Consider the following 13,879-nt stretch of genomic DNA (forward strand, 5'->3'; position numbering starts at 1 on the left):
TTTTTTATTTTGTGAAGCATGTTTATGATACCTTTTCTTTGTTTAGATGCACAATTACTTACCATTGTGTTACAATTATCTACAGTATTCGGTACAGCAACATACTGTATAGGTTTGTAACCTATTGCTCCTAAGTTAAAAACCTATACAGTATGTTGCTGTACTGAAGTACAAACTTCATAGTATACTTACACAAACCTATATGGTATAGCCTTCTACGTACCTATAAGTATATCTACATACCTATATATAGAAGGCTATACTTCTACATAGAAGGCCATACCATATAGGTTTGTGTAAGTACACTCTGTGATGTTTGTACAGAGACAAAAGCATCTAATGATGCAATATCCTAAAGGCACATTTCTTAGAGCTTATACCAACCTTTAAGCGATGCACGACTGTATATTGAAAGAGCTATGTGAACAGGAGTCTGGAAAATTAAAGCTTTGGGAATATTTCTAATTAATTAGTTGATATTGACATAGTATTTCTAAAATATAGGTTCAAGTGTAGGATTTTTATATATTGGAATACATCTAAAACCATGAATGTAATTATTAACATATTGTTCAATAATATAGTTTGTAAAGGTCATTACGGTAACAATTGCATCTGTACGCATATGGTACATTTTTATGGTTTTGAATTAAATATTATTCTCAAATAAAATTACATTATCACAAGCATATTCTGTAGTGTCTGATAGTAAATAGTTTAGGGTTTTCAGATAAAAAATGCAAAATAGAGAATATGATATATGGACTTATATAACAAGAAACAAAACATACTCCCACAAATTTGTAATTGCATAATTCAAAGAATAATAATAGAGTATTTTTGTAATACAGGTAAACTAATAAAAGCAATACATTTGGGTGGGATAATAACATTTCACTTAAATGGGATTCAAAGTGAATATTCCACATCATCAAAATTGATTGCAAGTATTTATCTAACATATAAGGCTGAGGTGAAGTGAGATTTGCATATTTCATTTTTGAAATGCCTTTTTACTTTTTATACAGATAGGAACTTCCAAATAATGTTATCAATCCATAATTTGTCATATTTGTCAAATTATATTTGATTTTTATCTTGATAGTGCCTTTTTAACATGTCCTAATATGGTAATCACTTCTAATTTAAGATTATATAAAATCTCCTTACTTTCACAGTTAAACAGATTTTAAAATGTGGACACTTTCTTTGGATTTGCCTTGAGTCCTAAAAACACTGCTAGAACTGTAATGAGTTCACCAAATATAACTGCTTCAAATTTGTTGGGGTATAGGAATCTTGATTTTTATTTTAACTTTTGCAGCATATCTAAATTAGTTTTAACTTTAACCATATATAAAGCAAATTGTTAGTATCTGTGATCCTAGCAATGTAAGTTGTTCAGATTTCACAATATATGTTACGAAGATAAGTACTGTTTTGCTTTGTAATTTTACTAAAAAAATCATTAAGAACTTTTATGAGATCTGTAGCAAAATTTATTTTCCAGTGCTATTTAATGTTTAACATTAGTGGTTGAGGGTAGTAGTCTTTCAAAAAAAAAAAAAATCTCTGACCTTAACTAACACAATCACAATAAAATTTCATTGTTTTCAGGTCATAAAACTTCTCTGTGGTAAAGCAAACCAGAATATTCAGCTTCTGTTTTGTCAAAAATTCAGGAATTGGCAATAGTTAAGTTCATGAGAAGAAATGAAGTTTACCATTGAGACTACTGGCACAATTACCCATGATAGATTTAAATATTTTCTACAAAGTATCTACTCAAAAATAATGTAATGGATAATTATAAGCTTTAAAGCCTTGCATTTTTACAAGCTTCGTGAATTTATTTAAATATGTCTTTTTCTGCTCTACACATTTTTCCACAGTCAGCCATAAAAACCTCAGCAGATTCCACTACAAGTTGTACTGAATTACTGTCTCCTCAATTTCTTTAAAAATATTATCCTCTGTAGTTGTTTCGTGCAGAATATTTTATAGGAACTTATTTTTCTGTCACTCAAACTAGTGCATTCCTTCTTTCTATTACTACAGAGTAGTTCACTTTTAGAAGATTCATTTATTCACAAAATTATGTACTTGGAAAAATAATCACATATATTTAGCGGAAGTTTTATCTTGGTAAATCAATGGCAAAACATGGAAACAACAAGAAAAAAAAATATGTTCTCAATAATAAATTAGTCTGGGCACAGTGACTCATACCTGCAATTCCAGAAAACTGGGAGGCTGAGGTGAGCAAATCATTTGAGCCCAGAAGTCCCAGAACAGCCTAGAGAAAAAAAAAAAAAAAGTTCCAGACCAGCCCTCTCTTTGAAAAAAAAAAAAAAGAAAGAAAAGAAATTTGCTGGGCATGGTGATATTCATCTATATCCTCAGTTACCTGGGAGGCTGAGGCAGGGGAATTGATTGAGCGCAGGAAGTCGAGGCTGCAGTAAGCTGTGATTGTGCCACTGCCCTCCAGCCTGGGCAGCAGAACAAGAACTTGTCTAAAAAAAATAAAAGATTAAACAAGGGGGGTGATAAATTAATAATAATTTTACCAGCACATTTATACTACTAGATAGACACCTATATACACATTATTTTAAGTCAATTTGATTAGATTTTAGTGACTGATATATTGCTACAAGACAGTAGCTACTACAATAATTGGTGTCTGTTAATTCCTGAATTTGTCTGACCTGGAGAAACTAGTAAATATCACCTGCTTAGATCATTTCATAAATTTACTTCACATTGCTTGTGCAATAGATTTCTGAGGACCTGGTCTTTTGGCCCTTTTTTTTTTTTTTTTTTGAGACGGAGTCTTGCTTGTTGTTCAGACTGAAGTGCAGTGGTGCTATCTCAGCTCACTGCAACCTCTGCCTCTTGGGTTCAAATGATTCTTCTGTCTCAGTCTCCTAAGTAACTGGGCTTACAGGCGCATGCCACCATGTCCAGCTAATTTTGTATTTTTAGTAGAGATGGGGTTTTGCCCTGTTGGCCTGGCTGGTCTGGAACTCCTGACCTCCAGTGATCCGCCCGCCTGGGCCTCCCAAAGTTTTGGGATTACAGGCGTGAGTCACTGCGACCAGCCCAGCCTTTTCTTTTTAAGCACAGAGTGCCAGTTAAACATTAATTTAAAACAACAATTATATTACTATATACCTTTTTTTATACAAAGCCATAAGATTTCAGGCATAATAATGTTGATAAGCTGCTCATAAAAACTAGTAGCATATACAATTCAAATTGAAAAGTGACTTTTCTATAAAAGATATCTTTTTATTTCTTTGAAAAATGATAATTAGTAATTCTACACTAGTGGAATATCATATTGGTGTATTTTCTTAACACAGTGGTTTCCTATTATTACAAGAAAATGCCAGTATTAAATTATGTTTTTGATGATATAATGATAGATTTTGAACAGTACTTTGCAATTTCAAATACTACTTTAATACATTATTTCTTCTGTTTTTCAAAATAACTGCAAGATGGTAGATAACTTATATTCCTTTAAAAAAAAACAATGAGGAAATTGTGGTTTAAAGCTTTATAATGTGGCTATTACGACTTAGTAACAGACTTGATCTTGAAACTCGTGATCCTATAACTCTTAGCTCAATGTTCTGGTCACTGAATTACATGGAAGACAAATGTGAAAAATGAAATATCAAGTCATCAAGTATCATAACACATTAGACTGTATTTAGATGACGTCAATCATTTGGATAAAAATGGGAGTATTTAATTATAAATGAAACATTTACAAACTAATATTTCAAATCATACAGCTCCAACTTTAACTAGTTCTTTAGAAAAGAAAGTTAATAGAACAATAAAGACAATTCACTTAATTAGATCCCAAATACCATTTGCCCAAATTCAGTTTGCAGTGAGTCATATGTGACACATAATTATCATTGTTTCAAAAGATTACACTTTCAAAATAGAATTCAGTAATGATGTAGTCTATGTCCTAGAAAATCCATATTTTTCTTAATGATTCTTAGATCTGCTCGCTCTTTGAACTGATTTTGCAGTTCAAAAGGGTGCAAATACTTTTCATGGCAATGAAAAGGGTTCTATGAAAATGTGACAAGTTTCAGGCACAATGAATATTCAGATGCTACTAAATGATCCTACTCCTTCTCTCTCCATTAGTGGAAGAAGCAACCAACAGAATGGGAGTACATTTTTGCAATATACCCGTCTGACAAAGGACTAATGTCCAGAATCCACAAAGAACTAAAGCAGATTCACAAGAAAAAACAAACAAACCCATTCAAAAGTGGGCAAAGGATATGAACAGATACTTTTCAAAAGAAGACATAAATGAGGACAACAAACATATGAAAAAATGCTCATCATCACTGGTCATTAGAGAAATGCAAATCAAAACCACATTGAGATACCATCTCATGCCAGTTAGAATGGTGGTCATTAAAAAATCTAGAGACAGATGCTGGAGAGGATGGAGAAACAGGAACACTTTTACACTGTTGGTGAGAGTGTAAATTAGTTCAACCACTGTGGAAGACTGTGTGGCGATTCCTCAAGGACCTAGAAATAGAAATTCCATTTGACCCAGCAATCCCATTACTGGGTATATACCCAAAGGATTATAAATCGTTCTATTTTAAAGTCACATGCACACCTATGTTCATTGTGGCACTGTTTACAATAGCAAAGACCTGGAACCAACCCAAATACCCATCAAGGATAGACTGGATAAAGTAAATGTGGCAAATATACACCATGGAACACTATGCAGCTATACAAAAGGATGAGTCCATGTCCTTTGCAGGGACACAGATGAAGCTGGAAACCATCATATTCAGCAAACTGCCATAAGAACAGAAAATCAAACACCGCACGTTCTCACTCAATGCAGGTGTTGAACAGTGAGAACACATGGACACAGGGAGGAAAGCATAACACCCTGGGGTCTGTTGGGGGGACTAGGAGAGGGACAGTGGGGGGTGGGGAGGTTGGAGAGGGATAACATGGGGAGAAATACCAGATATAGGTGATGGGGGGATAGAGGCAGCAAACCACTTTGCCATGTATGTACTTATGCAACAATCCTGCATGATCTGCATATGTACCCCAGAACCTGAAGCAAAATTTAAAAAAATAATCCCATGCCATTCCTGCCTACTATATCAGTTTTCAAAGAAAAGCGTCTTACCCATTCTCACTCATCTCTTGCTGCTTTAGGAAGATGCTTAGGAGGCTCCATGTCAGTAATAGGTACTGGGTGTTTCTTCTGACCAGAACCGTCTTCCCTGACATATTACCATGACATATTTTCCCACCTCTTTTAATTCTCTGCTCAAACATCACCTTCATTAAGAATATATCCGAGATCACTTTATATAAAAAAGCTTTAGTTCCTCATGACATTTTTATCTTAACTTTAAATCTCTGTGCAGCCTTTATCCTTAAAATAAAAATAAAAATATTTATTTTTGGTTTATTTCCTATGTTTCTCCCTATAAGTAAGTGTAATTAGGAAGGGGCTGGGCTACTTTTAGTTTGCTACCATGTCAGTAATATTTAGAAAAGCAACTTGAACATAGCTACTGATGTTTATTAATTAGTTTACATCATCCTCATTTTGCTCATGGAGGCTTAATATTCTATTACAGTTACCGTATTACATTGAAATTCATATACTATAGTACCAACATCTGGATATTTCCAAGTTCAGACTTGGCCAAATAAATGCTCTCCATCACACTCATATTGAGCTATTATACAGAAGCCTTCAGCAACTAAGATGGTATAGGAAATGCTGATAACTCTATTAAAAGTTTTGATTAGATTATTTTAATATCTTCATTTACCAATTTATTGATGGACTAAAGATTTAGTAGATGTATTTTACTTTTTGTGGTTCATTAACAATAATGGCAAACTGAAGAGTATTTTTATTAGTGCTTACTAGAATTTGCTAGTGAATATCTTCTATTTCAAAAGTTTCAAATAAAAACTGAATCCAGAAAAATATTATCATTATTTGATACTATATTTATATATTAAAAAGCAATGAAGGAAATGTATTATTAGGATAAGCATTTTCATGAAAGTATTTAAAGATTTTAACTAAATATGTAGCTCATTCAAATCTTGGAAAAGGCTATGTGTTTAGCTGAGAACCCAAATATTTACATTTATTAGAGGATGTTGTTGCTGCTCAAACACATTGTCAGATTGGGAAAGAACTATTATTTGCATTTTTTCATTGTTACATATGTTTCTATGAAAATATTTTTTAATAGACACAAATAATACAAATACCTCACTTCTTTTATTTATTAACTTTAGACTTATATTACTAAACTTAACTTCACCTAATGTAATATTTAAATCAGGTTTTGTCACCTGAGAGCTTATTAGCATGGCACTTAGCTCCAAACAAAAGTCATTTATACTCCAATCAAAACCAGATGTTGCAGACATATTTTTGAATTGCAATGTGGTGTGATTATACTCAAATAATGTTACATTAAACCAAAATCAGATTCAAAACTTCACTCATAAACAGTATTACTTTACTAATAATGTTAATGAGTTTTTACCTAATAAGCCAAATTGTTGACTGCTTAATATGTGTGTAGTTTTACAGGAAAATACACTCACTTGAGTGAAAATGCTGGTAAGTTCGGGCTGATATAGAATCGAAAAGCAGTAAGCTGAGACTGACAAATATGAGGTCATTGGTCAGTCTGAAGTCATTGAGCAGTTTTCAAGTCTCTTAATCTACTTGAATGTTTGATGTTTTTCTTTTCATTTTTTCAGAAACAAATACCATTGTTTTTTGTTCATCACAAGTTGATCCAAATAAAATGGTACTATGTTAGACCTGTGCCTGACTGTATAACATTAAAATAATTGTAGTGTTTATAGCAAGTCTGTCAAATTTCCAAAAACATATTAACTCAAGCCATTTTTACAATAATTTTCTCCAAAGTTAAATAATTTGCTCAAGGTCATATTGCTTGAAAACAGCAAGGCTGTAATATTAACTCAGTCCATCTGGCTCAGAGAATCTCTCCTTAGTTTGACTATTGTTCAAGACTCTCCAGGAGTTTGGTAGAGTCACTACTTTAAGTTTTAAAGACACAGAAAGAATAAAGTTGTTGTAACCCACATCCTTCCCTTCATACTATTGATTCTTTTTGTTAAAAAATGTTTCATATTGAAGTCAAATTTGTTATCTTAAGCAAAACTATTTTGCCTTTCAGACATTAGCACATGTGTCAGAGGATTTCCTAGCTATGGGAAAGTTGAAGGTGCATCTGTTTAAACAGTATTGTGAATATTCTGAAGTACTCCAGTTATACTTTATTTACTAGTTAATTATTGAATTAAACCATTTCAAATATTCTGCCCCAGAGCAAAATTAGAAATAAAAATCACTGTTCTATGTTTATATTCATAGCATTTTGTCATAAATGTTCTCAAAATAAGACCCAAATCACTGTTGAAACTTGCCCCATGTCTGCCAATTTATAATAAATACATCGATTCCACTACAGAATATTTAAGTGTTTTGCAGTTGTTATTCATTTGTTTTCTAGGTGGAATTGTATTGATTCATATCTCCACCATCAAAATGCCTCTCTCATTACACATTGGCAGCACAAGTATTATTTTTTAAAATATTGGCAATTTTATAGATGAAATAGTATTTCTGTATTTTAGTATTTTTTCCATGAATAGACTTAATGAGCACTTGCTACAGATTTGAAGACATTTAAATACCTTATATTACAGATTGTTATTTTTCTCATTTTTATTGATATGTCAGTGATTTACTAATTTGTTTATAAATATCTTTTTGTAGAATGGGCTGCAAGACTTGTTCATTGTGTAAGTTATTAACAGGTAGTCCAATTAGATCCTGCCCAAATCTCCATGTTCCGTACAAATCAGCATAACTGTTTTCTGTATACAAAGTTAAGTTATTTCCTAATATACATACAAGCTTGAATCTTAAAACTGATTTCACATCAAAATTACTTACAGAGCTTAAAATATGAAATATCTATTTATTATTAGTGTCCAGTTACCATATTATTTAAAAATACCACAGATGATTTTAATGTGTAGTGAAGGTAGAGAACTAGTATGGATCCAGAAGGCTAACATCTGATGCAGTTCTGCTAATTTCACTTTTCTACATCCAAAGAGGTGACTGTTGGAAAAATGTAGAACTGCACGATCCTCAGTGTGTAACAGAGTCCTTCATGTGTCTGTACTCTTTTACCTCTGCTTGATTTTTGTCAATGCTGTTTCAAGAATACAATGTACCACCATCAAGCCCACCACCCCTTCAATAATCTTTTGAATATTTTTTCCTTTTCTGAAAGTTGCAGTCAAAAAGAGATTTTAATAAAATAGATTATGTCTTGGTGTAGAAGAAACAAACATAATTTTAGCTTAATGTAATATAGCAACAGCAGCCACCTACTGAAAATGTTCAGAAACATACAGTTATTTTATATATATGTACTTTGCCCTTTCTGAATGAAACTCTTGATAAGGGGATAAGGTCAAAGAAATTTCTGACTACTCAAGTGTTTTGCATCTTCCGTTTCAGCTTTGTTGCATTAATGAAACTTTATCTCAGCCTAGGAATGCATGTATGTTCCCATTCATTTCACTGGATACATATTTTGACTGGTAACATCAATCAGCTTATGTAAAATATTTTATTTTCTACTTTGAAATTTAAAATTTAACATATTTTTCTCTTATTTTATATACCAACCATGTGTGGTGAAAAAATAAAAGCACATTATTCATATGCTCTGTTTGCAACTGGCTAAAATCAGGACTGCCTAATACATGGATAGGAGTAGAGAAATTAGAAAATAATGAGCTTTATTTATTTTTTAGTATTTATATGACAAAATTTAAAAGATATTAAGTTTAAGGATTTAATTTTTTTTTTTTATTCTAAAGATGAATAGTGGAATATATTTAAAGTCGTTAACCTGAAATGCAATTTGGTTAATTCTAATTTCAGTAACCTCAAATGCAATTTGGTTAATTCTAATTAAATTGGGCTATAATGAACATCCTATAAATATAAGCTCCATGACTAATATTAAGTCAAATGATTTAAGCCAAAACCAAACAGTAGGAAATGAGAGATGTATATTGAGTAAATTATAGAACACTTTATTCAAATTGATGGTGCCCAGCAAGATAAAATAAACATGTGTCCATAATGTGTTAATGATTCATTTACTATGTTAATTACTCAGTGTGCAATTACGCTTCTGATTGCACTTGTTATTCTATTAGAAAGAAAATATTTTTGTATAAGGATTGTGCTTGAATCAATAAGGTTACATTTTATTAATTTGAGGAACAAAATGAACAAAGAATTTTGGTTGCCTAGGATTAATTTGAGTTTCTCTTTCTATTTTGATGTTCTTATTCTTTATACTCAGCGACACACATTATCAATTAACTCAGTCAAAAACCAAACTGCTAACATTGCTTTTTTTTCTGGCAATCTTAAGGGAACTCAAAAAAACATTTCAAGCCAATAAAAAGAAGAAAATTAAAGCATTCAGTGTTACTTGAGATTCATTCTCATAATGCCTTTTCATTTAATGTGTTTCTAACAGCTAAAGACTCTGTTGATTTTTTTCAGATAAAGTGCCTTTTAGTAATTAAAACCAAAGTCAAGTCAAATCTAATGACAAAGAATACTGTTAACATAAAAAATTAATCCTAAACCATGGCACAATGGAAATGCTACACATGTATTGAATGATAGTAAATAAAATAGGATGTCCTGTGTCAGATACTTTATATAACTGCATAATTATATAATTTGTAAGAATAAAGTGATAATTTTTTCAAAATAAAGTGTTAAATTTTTCAAAGAACTAGATTTTCAATTTTCTGTTTATTCTATTTTTTTCTATTTCCTCTTAATTATTTTTATGTAACAAATTGTTATAGGATTTAACTTTTGTTTCGGAAATATTCTAATCATTTTTGCTCATTAATAATAGTATTTAATTTATAAATGTCTTCTATTTGTTTCTCTCGATGTTTATTACTCCCTTGTCAAAACATTAGCTATGTCCTTTGATTACAGATATAATAGTATTTTTGTTTTTGCTTTAAATTATGTTTTAGTCATAAAGTATTTTTCCTTGTAAAATCAAATAATTTTTGATTTACATATATCTTTTTCTGAAAATCATTGCTCATTACATTTGTTCAGCACTTTTAGTGTCTTGAATTCATTTTGCTTTAGATATGTTGCTTATATGCAACATTAAATTATACAATGCAGTTGCTTTGTAAACAGGTGGTTACAACTTATAAACAATTGCTGGCATATAGGGTCACAATTACTTCCTACCATTTTATGTTTTATTTATGGTGAATAATATATTGCTGTGCTTATATTTTACATTGTCTATTTTCTTTGCTCTTCTTTTAGATATTAATATTGTAAGGTATTTAGGAACTTTTCTATAGTTTCTTTTTTCATGGTTGTCTTTGTTCTGATAATTTTATAATGTCCTTCGTAACTGTTTAACCTACTTTCACTATACACTTCATCAAATTTGGATTAGTTAATTAAATTTTAATTATTCCAAATATATAGAAATATAAACTAGTTGTACATTAATCTTGTATCCCACAATCTTTTCTAAGTCACATATTTAGTAGTTTTTACTTTAAAATTATCTACATATTTTATCTGCAAATAATGACAGATAATGCTCACTTCTTTTTTGCTATTAGTGACTGTTACTTTTATATTTCCTGGTGTATTAATGGAATTGGTTAGATCAGATATACTTGCCTTGTTTCTAATCTTATGAACACAGTGTAAAGATGTATACTAATATTTTATTTTATCATTGTTTTATTTTTACTATATCATTTGCTGCAGTTTAAGTCCTGATTATCACATAAAAGAGGTTGTTATATATGAGTGTTAACTTTTTCATGATTCTTCTCCATGAATTAAAATAATTATGTATTTTTTCTTTTATTGATTTTTGAATGTTAAAAACATTTCATTTCTGAAATAAAGAAATTTTTTCCTGTTGGTCTTGATGAGTTCAGATAGAAGATTTGAGTATGACACATTGGCTTAATAAAGTTCAACTCAAAATAGTACTTTTAGCACTTGGTTAACAATAAAAGGACATTTTAACAATTTAATGTAGTATATTTTCTTTCCATGCATTGTGATATGATTTTCATGTACTTCGTTTATATGTATCTGTTTACCCAGAATAAATTAGTATTCGTTATTTTAAACATTCCACGAGGCAAAGTGGCTCACACCTATAATTCCATCACTTTGGGAGGTTAAGGAAGGCAGATCCCTTGAGCCCAATAGTTCAAGACCAGCCTAGGCAACATGGCAAAGCCCATATACATAAAAAATTACCAAAAATTAGCTTGGTGAGACAGCAGGCACCTGGTGTTCGCCTACTCAGGAAGCAGAGTTGGGAGGATTGCCTGAGCACCTCGAGGTTGAGGCTGTATGGAGCTATGACCAGGCCACTGCACTGGAGCCTGGACAATAAAGTGAGACTATGTATCTATCTATCTCTCTATCTCTCTATCTATCTTGTCTCACTTTGTTGAAACTATATATATATATATACGTATATATATATACGTATATATATATATATATGAAGAGAGAGAGAGAGAGAGAGGGAGGGAGGGATCTATTTATCTATATGTATATATCAATACATTAAAAATGTTTAAAAAGACAATGCTATTTTATATCTTCACAATTTTTGAAGAAGGAATAGGGAAGATGATTGACAACAAAGGCACACAAAAGAAATTTTTGACATAATAAGATTCCATATATTTAGAAAATGGTGGTGGTTTTATGTACCAAAACATTTACTTGTACTCTATAAAGTAAAATGATGAATATTACTGTGGTGAATACAGTTACACTAAAACTGATTTTCAAGAATACATTTATTAATTATACATATATATAAACTCAGCATACATATTCTGTATGTATGTATGTATCTATAAATGCTGTGTAGTAGAAATTTATGGTATCACTTAAAGCACAGCTGATTTATTTTCCATTTTGCCTTACTTACCCAGATACTTAGTTCTTAAATGTTTTGTGCATGTTGATCTCTGAAAAATATTGCTGCTTAATTTTTCAAGGGATAATATATAAAACTATTGATTAACAATAGATTTTACTTCATATTTCAGAAAATCATTTTCTTAATTTTACAATTTAAAGAAAACTTTTCAGATTTAGTGAGCTTATTACTTAAAAATATTGTATAATTAATAAAAATATATTAAAAATTAGTAAAACAGTTGGGTTATTATTTTTCCACTAATCCTTTATAATATCAGTATAATTTTATCTAGGCTTATTTTATAAGAATATCTTGGTTTTTGTTCACTATTGTAGATTAGTTTAGCCAAAATTAAGATACCCTATAGATCTATTTTTTAGTGGAAAATTTACAGTGAAATGTGTCACCAAACAATGAAAGCCAACAAATAAAGAGGAGTCCTCACATATTTTTCATGACATCTTACTGATCAGAACAAACTATCTTCTGACATATAAAAACAAAAAATGTGCTTCAATTCCATACTTCTCTGTTTCTGTCATCAAATTTTTTTTCAATAAATAATATTTCAGCAATGTTCTTGAATCACTGTGTATTAGTCTGTTATCATGTTGCTATAAAGAACTGAGACTGGGAAGCATATATATATATATATATATATATACTCACACACATACACACATATATACACACATATGTATATACATATATATATACATATATATGTATATATGTGGTTTAATTTACCTACAGTTCCACAGGCTGTACAGGAAACATGGCTGGGGAGGCCTTAGGAAGCTTACAATCATGGTGTAAGACAAAAAGGAGGCAAGCATGTCTCACCATGGTGGAGCAGGATACAGAAAGAGAATGAAGGGGGAAGTACTACACACTTTTAAACAACAACATCTTGTGAGAAGTAACTACCAAGACAGCACCAGGCACCAGGAGATGCTAATAAACCATAGAAACTACTCCCATGACCTAATCACCTTCTACCAGGCTCCGTTTCCAACACTCAATATCACAATTCAAGATGAGATGTGGTTTAACACAGCCAAACTATATCATTTGACCCCTGGCTTCTGCCAAATTTTATGTCCTTATCCCATTTCACAACACAATCATGCCTTCTCAACAGTTTACAAAGTCTTAACTTATTTTGGTATTAACTCAAAACTCTCAGTCTAAAGTCTCATCCAAGGCAAGACAAGTCCCTTCCACCAATAAGTCTCACCAATGATCCTATTAAAAATAATAATAATAATAATGAGATACAATAGGGGTAGAGGAATTGGGTAACTGCTTCCATTCCAAAAGGGAAAAATTGGCTAACACAAACGGAATACAGGCCCCATTCAAGTCCAGAACCCAGCAGGTTAGTCATTAAATATTAAAGCTTCAAAATAATCAACTTTGATTTCATGTTTCACATCCAGGGCTTGTTGATGCAAGGACTGGGCTCCCAAGGCCTTTCAGCAGCTCTGCTCCTGTGGCTCAGCAGGATACAGCCCATATGGCTACTTTTATAGGCTGGTGTTGAGTGCCTTCAGCTTCTCCAGGTACAAAGTGCAAGCTGTCATTGGATCTAACATTCTGTGATCTGGAGGATTGTGGCCCTCTTTTCACAGCTCTACTAGGCCAGTGCCCCAGTGGGGACTCTGTGTGGGAGCTCCAACCCCACGATTCCTTTCTGTAGTGTCCTGGCAGAAGTTCCACATGAGTGCTTCAGCCCTGCAACAGAC

This window comes from Sapajus apella, unplaced genomic scaffold (genome assembly GCF_009761245.1).
Source record: "Sapajus apella isolate SASKATOON/1434 unplaced genomic scaffold, GSC_monkey_1.0 scaffold5, whole genome shotgun sequence".
NCBI classification, from domain to species: Eukaryota; Metazoa; Chordata; class Mammalia; order Primates; family Cebidae; genus Sapajus; species Sapajus apella.